Source organism: Euphorbia lathyris, chromosome 9, assembly GCF_963576675.1.
Source record: "Euphorbia lathyris chromosome 9, ddEupLath1.1, whole genome shotgun sequence".
Lineage (NCBI taxonomy): Eukaryota > Viridiplantae > Streptophyta > Magnoliopsida > Malpighiales > Euphorbiaceae > Euphorbia > Euphorbia lathyris.
The window spans coordinates 8643430-8661523 of record NC_088918.1 but is presented as its reverse complement, the minus strand read 5'-3'; the positions used below and the strand labels follow the sequence as shown (position 1 = coordinate 8661523).

General features: G+C 34.8%; 1 pseudogene; it reads right to left on the bottom strand.

Moving 5' to 3' along the window:
* Positions 1 to 218: 218 nt before the first annotated feature.
* Positions 219 to 2414, bottom strand: LOC136207240 (uncharacterized; annotated as a pseudogene).
* Between the last annotated feature and the right edge of the window lie 15680 nt (positions 2415 to 18094).

Sequence of the window (18094 nt, the reverse complement as noted above, 5' to 3'; positions counted from 1 at the left end):
TCAAATTCACTTGGTTATTAAGGTGCATGTGAACTTTACTGTAAATTCGGGGTTAGTTTCACAAAGACGACTAAATTTCATTTTGTTTCAATAAAAGTTTAATGACTTTATTAAAACAAAATAAAGTTTTTATAAAATTTACTCAGAAACTTCAGTGACAATCGATACAATCTGTTTTCATAAAATTTACTCGAAACTTCAATGACAATCGATACAATTTAGTGCAGCTCTTGTCTGCGCTTAACGCAACCGAAGAACACATTATATATATCAATAACTGCAACAGAAGTTAATCTAGATATTGCCTGCAACATAAGAATCAATCAATAACAGCAAGTTTTTGATATTCTTCACCGGAAATCGCAGCTTCCATGACCCGAACAGGATCAATTTCGACGTTTCCTTCCAGAAAACGATACATTAACATTTTCGAGAGTTGGATTCGTGCTGAAAGTTACGAGCTTTTCCTTCCATGGTTCTTCACTCAGTTGAGAAACTAGTAAACCTAATGCTATAGACACTTTTATTGGTGTGCCTCTCATGCTTCTAGACACATCAGAAATTGCTAAACAGTGTTTAAAATTAGTCCCTTCCCGGAGAAGAGCATTCACCATTTTTTTCCACTCGAATCCGAGGAAATTTCCGTCGTAAAACGGCTTGATTACCTGATGTGGAAGCCATTTTCCTCGAGCTTCAACTCCGGTTCGGAATTTTTTTTTTTTCACTTCCACCATGTACTTGCAGTAACGTTCTTCGTCATGTTTTAAAAATGTTTCTTTGTACAATTTCATGGCGACCGGAGTAACCCGATTGTACGGAATTTCGCCTAATTTGTTCTAACCAATGTACACCTCCGGCAGCTCTAGAGCCTTGCGTAGAGGCACGAGAACCTCCTTTTTCAACCGGTTGCGAATCCTGTAAGTAGAGGTAACAATTAGTAGATAAGTGTTCTATTAAACGGGGTTACGTTTTGGTTTCGCAAGTAATTTTTTCGAGTTGACTTAGGGTTTTACTCGCTATCTCAAAAATGACACTAAAATTACTAATATTACATGACTTGTGAACACATACGAGAGGCGGAGACATAGACAGAGGGTATGGCTAGCCATCGCACCTGGTTAATTTTGTTGAGTTGAGTTAGGTTTTTACTCGCTAACTCAAAAATGACACTAAAATTACTAATATTACATGACTTGTGAACACATACGAGAGGCGGAGACATAGACAGAGGGTATGGCTAGCCATCGCACCTAGTTAATTTTTTTGAGTTGAGTTAGGGTTTTACTCGGTAACTCAAGAATGACACTAAAATTACTAAGATTACATGACTTGTGAACACATACGAGAGGCGGAGATGAAGGATATGGCTAGCCATTGCACCCACCCGGGTTATCGAAAAACATCCCTAAGAAAGGTGGTTCCGTCTTGCCTGAACCAAAAATTTCAATGTCACTCCAACAAATGAAAAAGGGGAAAAGGGCGTGTGTTCTGACCTGTGTAAAAACGTTACTGCCAAACACAATATTATAAAATTAAAGAATTTAGCTCAGTAAATTTCTTACATGATAACACGATTTGATGTTGCACCCGGTTGACACAATATATTATCATTTTTGTTGCATTTACATAATTATGTTACTCGTACTGTTATATTCTCTTATATTTTTAAATATCAACATTAAGATACGTATTAAGACATAATGTTGTTTGCAAATACGATATAAAATCAACACTAACCTGTAAGCATAATGTGCTTCTTCCACATCTTTATATTCCGGGTAAGATTCTCTAGGGAATACCTTCCTCGCAATACTCTCACACAACAATGTTGATCGATCAAAAGACGAATAAAGAGACGGGCACCATTTAGCCGCAAGGCTCAATGTTTTAGTCTCATCCGACTTCAAATGCTCCATGTCTACTTTGAGGGTTTCGGCAAAGAAATCTGTAACCTTTTCATATAAGAATCGAAAGTCCGAATCACTATGATATCTCTCGAGAAATTTCTTCGCCATTGTTACTCTTCTCACCTCTCGATCCCGACTTCCTATCGCCTTTCTAAACCTTCTCGATTCCAAAGCTTCCAATATCCTCTTTTCTCTAGTAGATTTAGGTTTTGACTTGTTCTTAATATAGAACTTCTTAGTAGTTTTTTTAACTCTTTTATACCAGAAGCTGAAACTAGGGGGGCACGGGTATACTCTCGGATAACGGCGGCCCGGCTCGATTGTTTCGATATATTTGTACTTTAGTCTATCGCGGTAGAAATTGCATCCCCAACCGGCCAAAAAAATGTTAAACCCTAACCCTAATGGACTGAGCATTTTATTCTTTCTTTCCGTCACGTATTCCCAATGTGTTTCCCTTTGAGGTTGCGCGTAAAATTTGTAACGCCAATTCGTATAGGTGGCCATAATCCCCGCCCTACGCTGGAAGTATCCCGACTTTCGCTTCTTGTGCTTAGTCCGGCGAGCTTTTTGAATGTTCCTCACATCAGATCCCTCGAGAATTCGGTAAAGAATCTCCGGTAAGTCTTTGAAGTAACCGAATTTCGCGATGGACAGAACATTAAGAGGGTGTTTGTTTCAGCTTTTCGGAAGAGCGTTTAGCGTTTCACTCCAAACCGCAGGAAATATGGCGTTTGGATAGGTTTATATAACCGCAGCGTTTAGCATTTTCTCTGGATACTGCAACGTTTTGGAGCGTTTCACGAAAAGCTCCTATTTGAAGCTTTTCATAAATAGCTGTTTGTAGTTATATGTTATCGACAAAATTACCCTTCTTATTTCCACAAAATATGTTTATTTTTTAACATTATTTATATTTCTACAACATAATTACCAGAAGAATAAGGTTTTATTGCGTTCAATAAATTTTTTATATTTTATATAGATTATTTTTATTAATTTGTGTAACATATTTTTTATTTTATAATAGGATAGAGTGCAAAAATACCTCTAACATTTGTAGCTAGGAGGAATTTTACCCTTAACGTCTAAAATGGTGCAATTATACCCCTAATGTTAGCCGCCAAAAGCAATTTTATGGCATTTTTTCACATTTTCCCTTTTATAATTTCATCATTGATTAATTTAAAACATGTCCATTTTAGACATTTTAAATCCGAACAGCAACTGGAGTTGGCCTGGAGGTGGGGAATGGTAAGTCCATTAGTTTCTGGTTTGATAACTGGATTGGGGATAAACCGTTAATTGAGGTGTGTTCTTCCTCCCCCCGCCTAGTGATATACGCAACTAGAGGATTGCCGATGTGGTTGACTCGGAAGGGGACTGGATCTGGTCAAAGTTTGATACTTTCTTTAGCCTTGAGACTCTCCTTAGAATGCGGGGAGTGAAGGTGAGTAATCATGAGGAAGACTTGGATAGGCACTGTTGGGCGCTGACTAACAATGGAGTTTATTCTTGCAAATCGGCCTTTGAAGCTTTCTCTCTCTTTAGATCTGATCCTCCCTCGGATGTGTGGAAGTCTATTTGGACCCTTAAAGTTCCTTTCCGTATTAGGAGTTTCCTGTGGCTGGGCGTTAAGGACAGGCTTCTTACTAATTCGGATAGGCACATAAGGCACTTGGCTGATTCTGGAGCTTGCAGTAGATGCAGAGGCCATGTTGAGACTTTGTGCCATGCTCTTAGAGATTGCTCTAATAGTAAAGAGGTTTGGAGGAAAATTCTCCCACACCATATTTTCTCTTCCTTCATGGCACATTCTGAGGTCGACTGGTTCTCTGATGGTGTTAGAGGAAAGTTGCTTCCATACATGGAGCATGGTGACATTTTCTTTGCTATTATCTGTCACCAAGTTTGGAAATGGAGAAACGAGGAGATTTTTGGAGATAAAACTGTTTTTATGACAAACTTAGCTGATTTCTTCTCGAAAAAACTTTTCTCTATTATCGATAGTTTCAAAGGAGAGTCCCTTACCAGAGCCTTTCAGTGTTGTGATGTCCATCTCGTGGGATGGATTAGGCCAAGAAAGGGGGTTGTGAAGCTGAATACTGATGGTTCCTGCCTCAATAACGGTTAGATTGCGGCTGGAGGTGTGCTTAGAGATGTAGGGGGCGCCTGGCTTTCTGGGTTCTCCCGGAATTTAGGGTTGGGTTCTTCCTTTTCTGTGGAGCTCTGGGCTATTCTTACTGGAATCAATCTTGCTAAAAGGCTGGGTGTTAAGAGGCTCTCTGTGGAGTCTGATAATTTGGAAGCAATCAAAATGATTTCTGAGAATCAGTCTATGGGTCTTAACAGTCGCAACCTCATCAAAGCTATTAAAAGGCTTTGCTCTTCCTTTGAGTTCGTAGAGTTCAGACACATTTTTAGAGAGAAGAATCGTGTTGCTGATCGCTTGGCAGCGGCGGGCCATGAAGGGACGTTAGGCGTTACTACCCTTCCTGTTTCCCCTAGTTTCATCTCTCCTCTTCTCTTAGAAGATAGGATTGGGGTTAGCTTCCCTAGGCTAATTCCTGGGTAGTTTGTTGTTGTTCGTTTTTCTTTTCCTTTTCTACCAAAAAAAAACAGCTAATAACAAACAGCTTATTGCAACTGCAAACAGCTAACAGTAACCGCAACAGCTATTAGCTAACAGCTGAACCAAACAGGCCCTAAAAGCTAGGGTTTTCGGGTGGAACTCATGGAGCCAAAGCGCAGCCGAATAAAATCCCTCTTTATCGGATTTTTCGGCTCCAAGTACGCTTCTGAGATTACAAATCAGCTTGAGGGAAGTCAAGGAATCGTAATTCCAGGCTTCTTGAAGCCTCTTCTGAGCCGATTCGAAAGGGGTTTCCGGTACGATATTGAAGAAAAAATCAAGGCAAGGGTTTCCCGTCGGAAGATAAGTCTCCGAGAAATTCTCGGTGTAACTCTTTGGAGTCGCCGGGCGAATTTTGGTTTCGTTGAAATAGGATCCCTCTTCATCGGAGTCATAATTATAGTATAAAGATTGAAACTTTGGTAGATTTGCAAAGTTTTGTAACTCGGGAGGTCCGATCAGAGAAGACATTGATGCTGCAATTTTAGGGGTTTTGAATCTGAACGGTAGGATTTTAGGGATTAGGGTTTTAGAAAGAAAATTAGAACAGATGAAAGCCATTTTGGGATTTAGGGATTTGGGTTTAAAAATTTTAAATATTAGGAAGGATTTAAGTATTTATATATTAGTATAAAATAATATGCTTGGTGGTCAAGTTTTTCTCTCATTAGTTAAACGGTTTTGATATAGGCATGCATTAAAAATATTCTTTGTATTTTCAATATCCATAAATAAATATGCATTGAACTTTTAAATACATCAAAACATTCAATATAATAATATATTCTTTTATATTTTTAATATCTATGTTAAAAATTAAACTTAATTTATTATATAAATAAATAAATAAAATGAAATCAATAATGTGATTTGAAAAAAAAAATCAATGGTCAAAAGTAAAAAAAAAAAGATAAAGATAAGAGATAAGGAATTAATTATGTATGGGTTAGTTTGAATGGGTTGATTTTATTTTGTTTTTTTTTTTTTTGTATGCTTGTAACCTTTATAAGAGGGTTTGTGATTGTAATTCTAATTGAAATAAGTAGTGAAGGCAAGTGGCATTGTGTCCAATGGAATAATTTGTTCCGAAAAATCAAAAAGATAGTCCTTCTAAATTTCATTTCTAGTCCCTTTAATTTCAACAAAGTGGTATCAGAGCCATATTACAAGAGTCAGTCTTCCGTCACACAGGCCCTATAAAAATGTCAGACGGTCTCAAACTTCCTTATCAATACCCTCAGCTCACCAAAACCAATTATTCAAGTTGGTGTATTCGAATGAAGGCGTTACTCGGATGTCAAGATGTTTGGGATATTGTTGAAAAAGGCTACGTAGTCCCAGGCAACGAGGCAGCGTTGACACGAGCAGAAAAAGATACTCTGCAGAAAAATCGCAAAAGCGACCAAAAGGCGCTTACTCTCATCCATCAAGGTTTGGATGAATTAATATTCGAGAAAGTAGCTGAAGCTACCACCGCCAAACAAGCGTGGGAAATCCTACGAGTTTCTCTTCAAGGGGACGAGAAAGTTAAAAAAGTTCGTTTGCAAATGCTGAGAGGAGAATTTAAGACGATGAGGATGAAAGAGACGGAGGCCATTAGTGATTACTCATCCCGAGTAAAATCTGTCGTAAATCAGATGCGGCAGTATGGAGAAAAAATTGAAGAGTCCAGAATTGTTGAAAAAATTATGCGATCACTACTACCAAAATTTGATTACGTAGTGGTGGCTATGGAGGAGTCCAGAGACATCGGCGAAATGTCCGTTGATGAAGTTGTAGGGTCATTACAAGCACGCGAGGAGCGGTTTGAGAAATGAAGAGAAGATTTCGCAGAACAAGTCTTAGCAACGAAGGCTGTGTTTAAAAATGGCGAAAGTAGTCAGTCCGGCAGAGGACGCGGAAGAGGCCGATGAGGAAATGGTAGAGGACGAGGACGTGGCAGAAGTCAAGGCAGAAATGAAAACAGCAACAACAACAATGACAGAAGCACTTAATTCACCAGAGGCAGAGGAAGAGGTCAAGGACGCGGTCAAGGAAGAGGAAACTAGAGGCCGAATGAAGGACGCGACAAGTCCAACATTCAATGTTACAATTGCTCTAAGTACGGTCACTACGCGATGGAATGTTGGAGTCCGCCTAAGGAGGTAGAGGAGACTGCAAATAATATTCAAGATGAAGAAGTAACTGGCACAGTGTTACTTACCTACGAAGTTGAAGAAAATCGCGAAAATAATATATGGTATCTTGACAATGCGGTAAGTAACCATATGTGTGGTGACAAGAAGATGTTTGTGGAGCTCTATGAATCCGTTTGCGGTAATGTTGTATTTGGAGATTCCTCTAAGGTTCCTATTACAGGCAAATGAACCATTCTTATTCGGCTCAAAAATGGCGCTCACCAGTTTATTGATAATGTTTATTATGTTCCCAACATGAAAAGCAATATTTTGAGTTTGGGACAGTTACTCGAGAAAAATTATAAAGTTCACATGGTGGATCGGAAACTACTCCTGTTGAATGAGAAAAAGGAGTTGATTGCACGAGTACCCATGGCGAAAAACAGAATGTTCACAATTAACTTTCAGACGGACGTGGCCAAATATTTGAAAGCTTGTGTGCAAAGTCCCCACTGGCTTTGGCATTTACGGTACGGGCATCTCAATTTTGGAGGACTGAAGCTGTTGGGACAGAAGCAGATGGTAAACGGATTGCCTCACATTGACCAGCCTCATCAACTGTGTCAAGGATGTCTTGTTGGAAAACAATTCAGAACCAGTTTTCCAAAGGAGTCTATGTCAAGAGCAAAGGCGCCACTTGAGCTAGTTCACACAAACGTGTGTGGACCGATCACTCCACAGTCCCTGGGGAAAAATAAATATTTTCTACTTTTCATTGATGATTATAGTAGAAAAACTTGGGTGTATTTTTTGAAGGAAAAAACGGAAGTATTTCAGACATTTAAAAAATTCAAGTCCAAGTGGAGAAAGAAAGTGGTCATTTTATTAAGGCACTCAGATCAGACAGATGCGGTGAATACATGTCCATCTCTTTCAAGCAATTTTGTGAAGATCATGGAATCTGTCATTTCCTTTCAGTCCCCAGATCATCTCAGCAAAATGGCGTAGTAGAAAGAAAGAACAGAACGGTGCTCAACATGGTGAGGAGCATGTTAAAAAGCAAAAATTTACCGAATGAGTTATGGGCCGAAGTAGTAGATTGTGCTGTCTACCTGTTGAACAGATCGCCAACTATCAGTGTTTGGGATCAAACTCCACAAGAAGCATGGAGCGGAATAAAGCCCAATATTTCTCATTTGCGTGTTTTTGGCAGTGTTGCTCATATCCATGTACCGAATGAAGAACGCAAGAAGCTAGATGATAAAAGCAAGAAATATTTGTTTGTGGGCTATTCAGAACATTCCAAAGGGTACAAAATGTTCGATCCTCAGACTCAGAAAATTGTCATTAGTAGAGATGTCACTATTGATGAAGAAGCAGTTTGGGACTGGACCAGTGAAAAAGAAAACAGCTACAGTTTTTATCCTTGCATGGATGAAGACAATGATAAGGAAGAACCAGCCACAATCGCAGCCACAACACCAGCAACCAGTTCGACATCAGCAAGCTCATCCAGTTCGAGTTCATCATCGAGTAATGAAGACAGTTTAGATGAACATTCGCCCGGAAAGCCTAAAAAATGCATACCTATTAAAGATCTCTATGATGTAACAAAAAATCTCGATGATGAATTAACTCTTTATTGTCATTTTGTTAATGATGAACCAACAGATCCAGAAGAAGCAATGAAAGATGAAAAATGGAGAAAAGCCATGGAAGAGGAGATTCATTCGATCGAGAAAAATAAAACATGGGAGCTGACATCACTTCCGGCCGGTCAAAAACCCATTGGAGTTAAATGGGTGTTTAAAGCAAAGAAAGATGCAAACGGTGAAATTATCCGACATAAAGCAAGACTGTTGGCAAAAGTGTTCAGTCAACGACCCGGAATTGACTACAATGAAGTTTTTGCTCCTGTTGCCAGAATGGAGAGTATCAGACTGGTAATTTCTATAGCTGCTCAACACGGGTGGAGAATCCATCAAATGGACGTGAAATCCGCATTTCTCAACGGATATCTGGAAGAGGAAATTTATATCCATCAGCCATCTGGGTATGTTGTGAAAGGTCAAGAAAATAAATTGCTAAAATTGAAAAAGGCACTTTATGGTCTTAAGCAAGCACCACGAGCCTGGAACAGTCGCATTGATAAATATTTTCAAGAAAATGGTTTTGTTAAATGCCCATATGAATATGCCCTGGATGCAAAGGTGAAAAATGGAGATATGTTACTTGTTTGTTTGTATGTGGATGATCTCATTTTTACAGGGAACAATCCTAAGATGTTTGAAGAGTTCAAGAAGACAATGGCTCGTGAGTTCGAGATGACTGACATTGGTCTAATGTCATATTATCTTGGCATTGAAGTGAAGCAGAATGACAACGAAATTTTTATTTCTCAAAGTGGTTTTGCAAAGGAGATATTAAAGAAGTTCAAGATGGAAAATTATAATTCCGTCAGCACGCCAGTAGAATGTGGAATCAAGTTGACAAAAGATGAAGGTGGATACAGAGTCAACCCGACATTATTCCGAAGCTTGGTCGGAAGTCTCAGATACTTGACATGTACGAGACCGGATATTCTCTATGCAGTCGGCTTAGTAAGTCGATACATGGAAGACCCAATAGTGTCACATTGGAATGCAGAAAAAAGAATTCTCCGTTACGTGAAAGGTACAACTAATTTGGGATTACTTTATTAAAAAACTGACTATTTCAAATTAGTTGGATACTGTGATAGTGGTTGGGCCGGTGATAAGAATGACCGGAAAAGTACAACTGGTTTTGTATTTTTTCTGGGTGATACTGCATTTACGTGGAGTTCGAAGAAGCAGGCAATTGTGACGATGTCAACCTGTGAAGCTGAATATGTCGCTGCAACCTCATGTGTCTGTCATTCAATTTGGCTCCGAAAATTGTTAGAAGGATTTCAGATGACTCAAAATGATCCAACAGAGATTTTTATCGATAATAAGTCTGCATTGGCATTAGCAAAAAAATCATGTGTTTCATGATCGAAGTAAACACATTGACACGAGGTATCATTTTATTCGGGAGTGCATTGAGCAAAAGGAGGTGACACTGAAGTACGTGAAAACGGAAGATCAGATTGCAGATATTTTTACAAAGCCGTTAAAATACGATGTGTTCAGTCAATTGAGAGTTCTATTGGGAGTTACGGAAAATTAAGTTTAAGGGGGTATGTTAAAAATTAAACTTAATTTATTATATATAAAAAAATAAATAAATAAAATGAAATCAATAATGTGATTTGAAAAAAAAAAATCAATGGTCAAAAGTCAAAAAAAAAAAAATAGTTGTCGCTGGTGGTAGAGGATAAGATTTGAGGTGGCCTGTGAACGGTGAATAAAAAGAGATTGAGAAAAAGCTTTTTACAGGCTGTGCAGGGCAATCGGATGCAGTAAGTCTCGCCTCTAAAGTTTGTTGTTTTTCTTCTCTTCCTTTTTCCGTGTGTCAGGTGAGTGGCAGAACTTTAAGAGATAAGAGATAAGAACTAATTATGTATGGGTTGGTTTGAATGGGTTGATTTTATTTTGTTTTTTTGTATGCTTGTAATCTTAGTTTGTGATTGTAATTCTAATTGAAATAAGTAGTGAAAGCAAGTGGCATTGTGTCCAATGGAATAATTTGTTCCGAAAAATCAAAAAGATAGTCCTTCTAAATTTCATTTCTAGTTCTTTTAATTTCAACAATCTACATTTATCAGTGTTTTGAAAACCGGATCGGACCGGCCGGTCGAACCGGTCGAACCGCGAACCAGTCAAGTGTCTGGTCCGGTTTTAGCTATACAGGTTCAACTATATTAAACCGCATCAAACCGAGGTTGAACTGCGAACCGGTGTTGAACCAGTGAACCGGATTGACCCTGGTTTTTTGCCATTTTTTGAAAAACATATTGAATTAAGGGAAAAATTTAAAAATTAGGTAGAGAACAACCTCTTTAATAATTGGTGTTAATTAATTTAATTTTAACCTTAATATTGTGTTAAACTATGGGTTTGATTTTAGATGTGTGAATTTTTAATTAATGTGTTAAATTAAGGATTGGTTACCGATGTGTGAATTTTTATATTATCGGTATGAATTTTTAATTTTTAATTAATATGTTAACTTAAGAATTGTTTATTATATGTATGAAATTTTTAATTTTATGTTCAATGAAACATCATTTTATTTTTTATATATATATTTATTTATTTTTTTATCCGGTTGAACCATTCCGGTTGAACCGGTTGAACCTATTGAACCTTGAACCAGTTGTCTCACCGGTTCAACGTCCGGTCTGGTTTTCAAAACATTAACATTTATTATACATTGAACTTTTATCATTTTTAGAAAAGTGTAGATTTACCTAGACCCGGCAAAGCGACACCCGACCCGATGACACGACACGAACACGACACGCTTTTTTAGTGTTAGTGTTTAGGGTTTTATGACACGACACGAAATGACACGTTAATTTTTGTGTCGTATTCGTGTCAACCCGAAAACATGAAACTGGCCCGAAACTTAATTAAAAATATTAACAAAATTAAAAAATATAAGAACTAGGTTAAAAACATGACTTTTCCTATAGACCCGGCAAAGCGACACACGACCCGATGACACGACACGAACACGACACGCTTTTTTAGTGTTAGTGTTTAGGGTTTTATGACACGACACGAAATGACACGTTAATTTTCGTGTCGTGTTCGTGTTTCAGGTTTTGACACGAACCCGAAACCTGACATGACACGAACACGAAAATTGCCAGGTCTGGATTTACCCATAACTATGAATTTGTTATTTAACTCGTTATTTAATTGCCGCAAAAGACCTTGCAAATAAAAGTTAGTTACATAAAACCCGTCAAAATACAAATTACTGCTTTATTTTATTGACGAACTTCTTTGGAATATGTGATATGATAATCAAATAACTGCCAAATCAGTTAGTTCAAATTTTCTGTTGTGTAGGAATAAAATTGAAATTACTTGATATTGTTAGAGATAAAATTGCATAAATTCATAGTTACGGGTAAATCTGCACTTTTCCAAAAATGATAGAAGCTCAATGTATAATAAATGTAGATATTAAAAATATAAAAAAATATATATTATTGCATTAAATGAGTTTTGATGTATTTAAAAGTTCAATGCATATTTTTTTATGGATATTGAAAATACAAAAGAATATTCTTAAGCATTTAATGCTTATATGCAGCCCTAAAGGCTCCATATATCAAAACCGTTAATTAAATTATATTTATGGATTTCTTTTTTTAAAAAAAGAAGGTCTAAGCACATGAAACAACGAAAGGAAAAAGAACTATCTAGAAACCATTCTTTTCACGGACCATCCACACCGATCTTAAAAAAAATGCTTTGAAGGTCTACATGAGACATATTACACTTGCGAGATTCGTCAGATGATGCATATCAATCTGACCCTTCATAAAATGTAACGCTGTTAAAGAATGCATCTTGAACTGAATTTTATGATTAACTTTTATTCCCAACCTAAAGTTAGGCTAAAAAAGAGGCTCTAGAGCTCGGCTAAAAAAGTCATACAAATATCCAAATTCACTGCAAATCTTCTTTCCCAATGACCCTCCGAATTAGTCCCTTAGCATATGCAAATCCAGGATTTCGTTTGCTAGCGTCGTCTGTATTGACTTTAACAAACTGATGTTTAGGAGAGTTCCAGCGAATCCACTAGTTCACTTTTTTACTACCTAATCAGGGCCGATATGATAATTTACCGACCCCAAATAAAATAATAAATAAAAATCCTTTTAATAAAAAAAAATTGTATGTACAAAAATCTAAAATATATTTGAATAAATAATAAACAAAAAAATTCATTTCGTCCCTGATGTTGGATGATGTGTTGGGGGTCAGCTTTTCCAGGCTGATCCCAGGTTAGGCGGCTTTGTTTGTTTTTCTTTCCTTTCCTACCAAAAATCTAATAATATTAATATATGTATAAGTTTTTTTACTCCATTTATATATGAAAAAATTACATCAAAAATCAGATTTTAATTTTTATTTACATTTATAAAAATCATTTTTATGTATTTTATTATTATATGATTTTAAATCTTAAAATATCATAATATCACAACTTTAATTTTGTTTCTATCAATTTTTTAGTTAATTACTTATAGGAAAAAATATAGTTTTTAAAAAAACCACCAGATTTAACGTTTTAATAAATTTATTTAACAGAATGAGATAGTTGTAAATAATTTATTAATCCTGACTATTATATAATTCATCCTTTATATATAGACCTAGTAAATCTTTTTGAAGCCCTCCAGCCTCGGACGCTACGCCAGCGCATTCCTGGATTAGGCCCACTGGAGGCCCTTCTTTAGGATTCTAGTCCATATAAGAATATACAATCTTTAAAAAAAAATAAGAATATATAATCTTTTTTAAAAGAAATATAAATATAAAATCTAAATAATATAGGAAGATCCAATATAGGAATAATATTGTCTATGCTATTTAGGATTAATTACTTACGTTATTATTCTGCAATGCCTACGAGCAGTGTTCAAGAAAATAGCTACCTAGATCGTTTAGGCTCGTTCCGATTTTCGCCAATTAGGTTATTTGGACTTTTTTTTTTGCCATTTGGACGGGTTTTTAATGCTTAGGCGGCATCAGTGGCGAATCCAGGATTTGAAGGAGGGGGGCAAAATTCTATGTAAAAAAATTTTAGACAAAAAATGTAAAATTATTCAATTTTTTATGATAAAAAATGCAAACTTGTACAATTTTTGGTAACGAAAAATGCAAAATCGTTCAATTGTCATGCATTATTTTCATGATTTTTTTTTTTGATAAAAAACGTAAATTATAATGTTTCCGACTCGTAATCATCCATTTCCGGGATTCTCGGGTTGTTACGCATCAAATATCCCTAACGTTTTGGGTCAGGTGCAATTTTACCCCTAACATCTAAAATGATGCAATTTTACCCCTAATGTTTGTAGCCAAGAGCAATTTTATCCCTAACGTTGATAAATTAGATCAATTTCAGACACTATTATAAAATACAGTCATTTTTTCTTTATTTTGCACCAATTGCATATCAATTTTATAATTTTGCACCAATTTTACCCCTAACATTGATAAATTGGATCAATTTCAGACACTATTATTCATGACCGAGAAGACAGTTTGATGAATTATTTCTCAAATTGACCCAATTTATCAACGTTAGGGGTAAAATTGCTCTTGGCTTCCAACATTGGGGATAAAATTGTACCATTTTAGACGTTAGGGATAAAATTGCTCCTGACCCAAAACATTAGGTATATTTTTGCACTTTAACCCTTATTTTTGTACTAAAATTTTTTTTTTTTAACTACATCTAAATAAAATTTTATCCCTGGGCAGCGTATAGATAGTGATCGGAACAAAAATGTTTTATTATATTATTACAATTCATTTTTTAACATTATTGTATGGTTATGGCGAACTGAAATATTATTTTCGGATATTTTTATTTAATTATGTTCTTTACTTGTTTCCATGTAATTTAAGACTTTTAAAAACATTACAGTATTTCATAGTTTAAGGTTTCACCTAATTAAGCGCTCGAAATCCAGAATTTGTTTCGATTTTCTCCAAGTAGGCTCTTTGGGCCTTTTTTGGCCCATGTATTATTTTGGCCGCTTAGGTGATATCTAGATCGGTTGGACAACACTTTGGCGGTGATCAGAATAAAAAACGTTTTATTATTATTATTTGCTTTATTATCATTCACTTTTAAACATTGTCGCATAATTATTGGCAAACCGTGTTTATTATTTTCAGAAATTTCCGTTTAATTTCAATTTCTATATCTTTTAATGGGTATAATTTAAGACTTTAAAAACATTATTCATTTTTTTTTTGTGTGTGTGTGAATTATATTACTTGCGGATCTACTAAGCCTCAAAGAATCTACTTTGAGCTCCTCCCATCTATTTGGTTTTTCCTCCACTTTTAATTTGTTGTTACAGTAAAACCTCGATAAATGCATATCCTTGGGACCGGAAAAAAATATTCATTAAGCGAGATTATTTATTTATCGATAAATGAATAAATTATTCATTTATCGATAAATTAATATTTATTATTTTATAGATAATTTTTCATTATAATGGATGTCGAACATCTTTTGAACTATCCTAGCGAGAATGATGCAGTTATGGAATCGCCTACAGACGAGGAAATTATCCAGTCAATAATGAACAATGATGATGGAAATGATCTAGAGCCAGATGATAGTTGTGTTGTCGCAAATGTATCATCAAAAAAGGCCTTCCAAGCAATGATCACATTAAACAACTACTTGCTACAACATGAACAAAATATACCAGAAGTTGTATTTGCACTACAAAAAGTTAAGGATGATTTTCATTTTGGTTTAGGTGGAAAGAAAAAACAATCAACTATAGATGTATTTTTCCAGAAGAAATGACTTCTAGTTGATTGATTGAAAGGTTTTGGTGTATATATATATATATATATATATATATATATATATATATATATATATATATATATATGGGTGAGATCCAGTGTGACAAGGGGTTAGGGTGTGACAAGGAGCTTATTGTGTGACATAACAAAACTACGTAGTTTTTTAAAAAGGGCAATGTGGCAAATTTGTAAATAAAATGAAAGAAGGATTGAGAAAATTGTTTTATTTCTTTTCTTTAAAATACATTTTCTCGACATCTCTAACATCGTTTTTCGAAAATTTTTATACTATTAGACTCGTCTAAATTAGACGGTCATTTTAAGATCCCTGGAGCTCAAGTAAAAAAATTTCTGGTGAACGGAATCCGGGTGGACGTTTTCCGGCGAGAAACAAATTGCCCAGAAAATTCTCAAAAAAATCCAAAAAATGTAAAACATTATTCTAAGAAACTTTAATTCTTGGGTTGAAGCGAGACTTCTTACGGTTTAGTCCCAATAAAACGTTTTCCTTAATTTTATCCATTTTACATGTTTTAACAATTTGTTGGGTCAAAACTGTAAGGAATCTCACTTTGAGCCAAGAACTAAAGTTTCTTAAAATAATGTTTTAAATATTTTGAAATTTTTTGATAATTTTCAGGGCACGTTTTTTGTCCTACTTACATTGTTCCAAATCAGTGTACCATTTGTTCCAACATAATACTTATATTGTTCCAACAGAAAATTGTTTTATTTCTTTTCTTTAAAATACATTTTTCCGACATTTCTAACCTCGTTTTTTGAAAATTTTTATACTATTAGACTCGTCTAAATTAGATGGTTATTTTAAGATCCCTGAATTTCAAGTAAAAAAAATTCCGGTGAACAGAATCCGGGTGGGCGTTTTCTGGCGAGAATAAAAGTGCCTAGAAAATTCTCAAACAATTCTAGAAAATGTAAAATATTATTCTAAGAAATTTTAATTCTTGGGTCGAATCGGGATTTCTTACGGTTTAATCCCAATAAAACTTGTTCCTTAATTTTATCAATTTTACATGCTTCAACAATTTATTGGGTCAAAAATGTAAGGAATCTCGCTTTGAGCCAAGAATTAAAGTTTCTTAAAATGATGTTTTACATATTTTGGAATTTTTTGATAATTTTCTGGACACGTTTTTTGTCCTACTTACATTGTTCCAAATCAGTGTACCATTTGTTCCAACATAATACTTATATATTATTCCAACAGAAAAATGTTTTATTTCTTTTCTTTAAAATACATTTTCCCAATATTTCTAACCTCGTTTTTTGAAAAATTTTATACTATTAGACTCATCTAAATTAGACGGTCATTTTAAAATCCCTGAAGCTCAAGTAAAAAAAATTCCGGTGAACGGAATCCCGGTGGGCGTTTTCTGGCGAGACAAAAAGTTCCCAGCAAATTCTTACAAAATTCTAGAAAATGTAAAACATTATTCTAAGAAACTTTAATTCTTGGGTCGAAGCGAGATTTCTTACGGTTTTGACCCAATAAATTGTTGAAGGATGTAAAATGGATAAAATTAAGGAAAAAGTTTTATTGGGACTAAACCGTAAGAAATCCTACTTTGACTCAAGAATTAAAATTTCTCCAAATAATGGTTTACATTTTCTGAAATTGTTTGAGAATTTTATGGGGACTTTCGGATTTTTTATCGGAAAACACTCATCTAACCGCCGGATTCCGTTGATTTGGGACTAAACCGTAAGGAATCTCATTTTGAGTCAAGAATTAAAGTTTCTCAGAATAATGTTTTACATTTTTTGAAATTTTTGGAGAATTTTTTGAACATTTTTTTCTCACAGAAAAACAGATCGCCGGATTCTATTCACCGGAAATTTTTTTACCCGAGCTTCTGGGATCTTAAAATGACCGTCTAATTAAGACGAGTCCAACGGTATAAAATTTTTTGAAAAACAAGGTTGAAAAAGTTGGGAAAATGCATTTTAAAGAAAAAAAAAATAAAACAATTTTCTTTTTCCTTTTAATTACAAATTTGTCATCTCATTTTGGTTAATTACAAAATTGGTCATTGTCACACAATAAGGCTTGTCAACAATGTGTCATACCTGATCTCATATATATATATATATATATATTATATATGGTAAAGGTTATGCTTACTTTGTTTTTTACAAAGTAAGCCTTACTTTGTGTGTTTTCACCATTGGATTAATTTTTTAATCCATCATCCAATGGTGAAAACACACCAAGTAATGATACTTTGTCAAAAACAAAGTAACCATAGAAGGCACTATATATATATATATATATATATATATATATATATATATATATATATATATATAATTCAATCATTATTAATTTATATTTTCATTGGGCCCTTAAGGATTTAAATATTTTTATTACTTAATGCATTTAACGAGGTTATTACTTTAGTCCATTAGCCCAAGTCGGGACCGAAAGAATTTATTATATAAACGAAGTTATTACTTTATCGAACATTCATTTATCGAGGTTTAACTGTAATTTAATTTTAGTTGGAGTTCATATATTTCATCAGATCTCTTTATTCATCTGAATTGCACATGCTCTATAAGTCTTTCATTTATATTTTTTCGGATTTAACAAGAGTGGAAATATTTTATTTTATCCTTAGATTAATATATCTATGTTGTTACACTAGAAAGAACTCAAATCCGAATGGCAGAAGGTTCTAAAGAATGAACACTGGATTACAGCTACTTTTCTACGGGTGTGGATGTACAAGAAATATGTGATTTATAATTTTTATTTTAGGTGTTCTTTTATAGCTTTTATTATCGTTTGTCATCTGTTTGTCATCTTTTTATTCTTTTGTGAATATTGTACCAGCTTTAAATAGTATATTATCTTTTATTTATTATTTTCATGTTGTATATTTTTCTTTAATCTTGGCGCAACGGTAAACGTTGTTGTCGTGTGATTGAGAGGCCACG